Genomic DNA, 6000 nt, shown 5'->3' on the forward strand with positions numbered 1-6000 from the left:
TGAATATTTGTGGAATGATAGGAGAAAGGTGAGGCTGTAGGGTAACACAGTTAAGATGGTATTTGTAGAATATGTTAAGACTGATGAATGTGTGTGTGTAATTGCTAGGTCACAGTGGAAAAGGAAGAATGATTATCCCCATCTGTATAAGGGCTTAAGAAATTTCCTGTTACCTATCTACATAGAGATTTCCAGCAATTTGTGTCTTTTTCCTTGACAAAGTCAGGGCTTTTTAAAAAAAAATAGACCAAAATGATTACCCCTACTACCCTTATTCGTGGCTTTTTTTAAAGCTTGAATTTCACTGGAGTCCCTCAGTGTCAGCTTTTTTTCGACATGTGCTAAATCCTTCACATTACCCTTAGGTCCTGTCCTTCACTGTAGTCCTACTGAACAAATAGGCTTTTGTCTTTCTGAAAGGGAAAGTCCATTTCATACTTTCTTAGTTCTAGAAGACCTGAATTCTAACTAAAATTCAAAGACAGTTGAGATTTATGTTAGCCAACATTTTCATCATTTTAAAAGCTTACTTATACAAAGTATGCTTTTTGTACAAAGTCTGATGCTTCTAAAGTCTAGTGCATAATGCATTGGGCTATGGAGGGAGAGAAAAGAAGGGAAGAAAATGATGTCAGTGTTGATACATTCAAAAACAAGAAACCAACAAGTATAATGCCAGTGGTGAAAGGCTGGAGAAATAATTTTTAAATCAGAAAAGAACAATCAGGAATACTATAAGAAATAATTTTCCCCAAGAGAATGCATGATATTAGTTAATTAGTAGGATTTACCATAACTATATGCTTTTTACTCTGATCACAAAATTTGGGGCACAAATGTGACAAATTTATGGTTTAAGTAATAGAAAAGGGTAATTATTTTTTTCCTTTATTGTGTTGTTTAAAACTTTGACCTTAATAAAAAGCAAATAAATTGAGTATTTCTGTATAACTAGTGGACCAGAAAAAATTATTGTATATAGAAATGGTACCCTCTATTATGTACAGCTTGCTTTTCTTTTTAACAATATAATAAATTCAACATGTAACTTTCAAAATCCTCCAGCCTGTCTTTCAATCTATCTGCCTTCGATTTTTTTCTGTGCATTTTAAAATGCTTTAATAACCCCTCCCCTTTCCCTACTTCTTTTTCTTGTCTATTCCTTTTATTTTGGGGAGAAAGGGGATGAGGAACCTGTTTTTCATCATATCTTTTCACCTAAACAAATTGTTCTCATTTTATCCACGTCACTAATTTATTCAAGTTTTCCCAGGTTTCTTTGAAACCATGATTTTTGTCATTTCTTTAACTTCACATTCGACCATTAAGCACTTGGTGGATATGTCCATAATTTCTAGTTCTTTTATTTCTTTGAAGAATAAGCCCAATGTTGCCGAGTCAAAAGGCTAACAAAAGTTAGTGACATGTTGGGCACATTCCATATTGTTTTCCAGAATGCCTAAGCCAGTTCATGACTCAAACAACAATGCATTGCTGTACCTACTTTCTCAAAGTTTCTTGAACAATTTTCATTTTCCTTTTTTATCAACTTTGCCAATCTGACGGTTATAAGATAGAGCTTCCATATTGTTTCAAAGAAATGATTTGAAACATTTTTTGATAGGGATTTTGTAGCTTGGATTTCTTTTTCTAAAAATTGTCTTTATATTTTTTGACCATCTATCTATTAGAGAATGGTTTTTGTTTTCACACACATACGAATCAATCCTTTATATATCTTGAATTATGAGACTTATCAGAGAAATTTTTTCCAGAGATCTCTTTTCTTCCCCCCATTATCTCCAACACAATTTTAATATATTGGTTTTGTTTATGCAAAAGGTTTTTTTTAATTCCATGCAATCAAAATTGTGCATTTTGACTTCTGTGATCTCTGTCATTTAGTCACTAAATCTTTCCTTGATGTGACCTTTTATATCTAAACCATATCCATTTGGAGCTTAGTATTTTGGGGTTTTTTGGCTGAGGTAATTGGGGTTAAGTGACTTGGCCAGGGTCACATAGCTAGGAAGTGTAAAGTATCTAAGGCCAGTTTTGAACTCGGGTCCTCCTGACTTTAGGAATGGTGCTCTATCCACTGCTCCACCTACTTGCTTCAGGAGCTTAGTTTTAAATACAGTGTGAGATATTTTTCTGTACCTAACTTCTCCAAGCTTGCTTTCTACTTGATATCAAATAATGAATTTTCTCCAGAGATTTTGCATATTTTGTATCAAACACTATGCTACTATGTTCATTTGCTTTGTACATAATATTTAATCTGTTCCATCGATTGACCTCTATTGTGTAACTTTTTATCAAATTATTTTAACAATTACTTCTTTGCGGTATAGTTTTGAGATCTTATACTACTACTGTTAGCCTTTATTCCTTTCTATTCTTCCTGGGTGAAATTCTTGACTACCATATGATAAAATTTATATTTAATAAATAGACTTTGAAGAATGGATTAAAATCAACTAAAGACTAAATAATTTAATTCTAAAGAATTGATGAGTCAAAGAACTGGAAATGGAATTTTTTTTTGGAAATTTGAATGGAAAAATTTGACTAATAACTTGACAGTTAGACAACATGCTAAAAACTTTGTAGATGTGGTTAAATTAATCCTTATGGGAAAATCCATATCCCTAAATACATTCATCAACAAGAAAGAGAAAGAAAGAACATATTAGGAAACTGGGCATGCGACTAAAAGAAAAAGCAAAGAGAAAAGCAATAACTTAAAAAAGCACCTCTAAAATATCAACTAAACAACAAAATAGAAATCTCAAATTTCAAAGCACTTTGGGGGGATGTTGTGCATGCCTTCCACCTAAGAGCTTGCTTTAATTTATGGTTTCCTAGGCATTCTGGCAGTCTTTTTTGTGTGGTCCTGGACTAGGTGGAAGAAATTATAGCTGTTCACTTTTTGTGATTGATTCATTTCAGTAACGTCTGACTCTTCATGATCCCATTTGGGGTTTTCTTGGCAAAGGTAATGGAGTGGTTTGCCATTTCCTTCTGCAGCTTATTTTACAGATGAGTAACTGAAGCAAATAGGGTTAAGTGACTTACTCACATAACTTTTAAGATTCTGAGTGACATTTGAGCCAATAAGGAAGAGTGTCCTGATTTCAAGTCTGGTGCTCTTTCCACTGCACTACCAATTGTCCTGAATTTTTAAAAATCTAATATAATTAATTTGCTCAAGTATTTGTCAGAAAAGTTAGCTTCTCTTAGGTTTTAACATTCCCTATAAGGGCAGCTAGGTGGTGCAGTGGATAGAGTACCAGCCCTAAAGTCAGGAAGACTTGAGTTCAAATCTGGCCTCAGACACTTAACACTTCCTAGCTGTGTGATCCTGGTCAAGTCACTTAACCCAAATTGCCTCAGCTAAAACAAAAACAAAAACAAATTCCCTATAGCTACCTTTCCCACAAAGGAGTGGGTTCTCAGTCCTTCTCTATGGAAGTCCAAGGGAGAGAAAGTACTGGAAACATCCCAAAGAGAAAGCAGATGGTGGCATTTCCGTAATTTTATGACTATTCTACATCCTCTCTCTTTGTGATGTAGCAGTGGAAGATGAAATGACTGAGAAAAACAAAGTTCAATCTTCTGAGTATGTTGATTTATTAAACATGCATACCAATTGTCCAAAAAACTAGGACAAGGTCCCTTCTTCAGCTTAGAACTGTACCCCAAATACAAAGAGAACAATTCAATAAGACCAAAAATTAAAAGGAAATACTGAAGCATTAGATCATCTGATTTCTAATTGGAGGAAAGATTAGGAATTTGGGAGAGAGTGAACAGGTGCAATTCCCTGAAATCAGAAAAGGAGCTGATCCACTTCTCCCCCATCCCCAAATATCTCTAAACAATCAAAGGAACATGGAAACAATAACTGATTGATCAGTACAGAGCCATAGGGGTTGCTTAATTGAGTTTCTGGTCAGAACAACCTGGGATTTGGATTAAGGGTCTCTAAGCAGCAAGGAGAGGTGTTAGAATCCTTACAAAGTGATTAGTCCAGTTTTTCAATCTCAAGAGGCTAGGTTTAAACAGTGCAATAAGGTTTTCTCACAAATGAATACAAGTTGTTTTTTTCCCCCACAGGACAGAATTTGGCTAATCCCATAATTGGGTAGAAAGGGAAGTAGGATAGCTCCAGAAATGAATCACAAAATGGAATCAGTGGGGTTTACTCAATTCACACAATTAATCACCTGTTGTCCTAATTGCTTCAAGTCCCTCAGTAGACAATCACCTTTGACTCAAGTCCCCATTCATGAGGGAGTAATAATAGGGCCTAGCAAGGAGCCCGAACATTTGTATAGCTCCCTAAGGAGATAGGTCCCAATAAGAGATTCTTCTGGCTATCCATTAATTAACATTGCTAACCTTAACTTAAATTCATTGTTTCCACTGTTTATACATTTGGAGCTGTCTCTAGGTATATTTCATAGTTTATTTTCTCATCTCTATTACTTCTGATTCTTAGGCTGATTAGGTGGACCACAGCATTTTTTCTATTTCCTTTCATTGCATTTGGGCTGGATTTCTTATTGGTTTGGACCATTTCCTTTCTTTTTTTCTAGTAGAATATATAGGGAATTACCCTCTTTTGCTACATACCTAGCTCTTGGATCTCTGAGGAAGATAACAATAAGTATATTTGTATTTCAAAACTGCAGGCATCATGTTCACTATTTCCAGACTGTCTGAATTTCCAGTATAACATGTTACCATCAAGAGGAATGGATGTGGAGGGAAAGTGAAGGGAGCTTTTGCACAGCTGAAGCTGAGGCATCTCCTTACCTCCTCTCCAAACAGTTCCTTCTCAGAGGGTTAAGTTGGAACTCCATGATCTCTTTAATTTATCAAATTCATTCCTTCTCAAATCACTCAATTCCTGACACTGGAAAATTTCCCAGCCTATCAAAACAAAAATTTTACCTTAACTATTAAAGGGGTACTGTCTACTGAAGCAAGTTAAAAACTAAGGTGCAAATTGTACAATCTCAGTTTGATCATTGCTTTACTGAACTTTGAACCATATGGCTCGGTATTCCTTTTATAGGACATGATTGAGAAAACAGGTACACATATATCTTTTCCTTTTGCCTTCCTTCCCCCATATAATATGTTGTTTACTACCATCTCCTCTTTAGTAGTAACTGGATCATTTAAAACTAAATTTATGAGCTGCTAAGACCTGCAGCACATTTTGTCTTACTATTGTTCTCCAGTAGATATCATTTCTTCCCACAGTGGCATAATAATATTGCTTTGAAGACTAGAGCATGGTGAGTGAAAAAAACAGAATCAGGAAAATATTGTACACAGCAACAGCAGAACTGTGCAATGATCAGCTACGACAGACTTGGCTCTTCTCAGTGATTCAAGGCAATCCCAATAAACTTTGGATGAAAAATGCCATCTGAATCCACAGAGAGACACATGGAGTTTGAATGTAAATCAACACGTGCTACGTTCAATTTTTTTCCCTTTTTTTTCCTCGTGGTTTTTCCCTTTTATTCTGATTTTTCTCTCCCAACATGATTCATAAGGAAACATGTAAATAATGTACATGTGTAACTTCTTTTTAAAATGTTAGGGTTAGAAAAATAAAAAAAAAAAAGCTAACATTTTTAAAGGAAGTTACACATGTACATTCTTTATTTACAGGTTTCCTTATGAATCATCAAATACAGGCAAAAATAATTTTCAACATTCACTTTTGCAAAACTTTGTGTTACAACTTTTTCTCTTCCTCCACCCCTATCCTGTCCCCAAGATAGGAAGCAATCTAATATAATATCTATCTATCTATATAATATAATAATTACCTTTTTTTTTTTTTTTTTTTTTTTTTGCTAAGACACTGGGGTCAAGTAACTTGCCCAGGGTCACACAACTGGGAAATGTTAAGTGTCTGAGGTCACATTTAAACTCAGTTCTTCCTGATTTTAGATCTAGTACTCTAACCACTGCACC

Source organism: Sarcophilus harrisii, chromosome 2, assembly GCF_902635505.1.
Source record: "Sarcophilus harrisii chromosome 2, mSarHar1.11, whole genome shotgun sequence".
NCBI classification, from domain to species: Eukaryota; Metazoa; Chordata; class Mammalia; order Dasyuromorphia; family Dasyuridae; genus Sarcophilus; species Sarcophilus harrisii.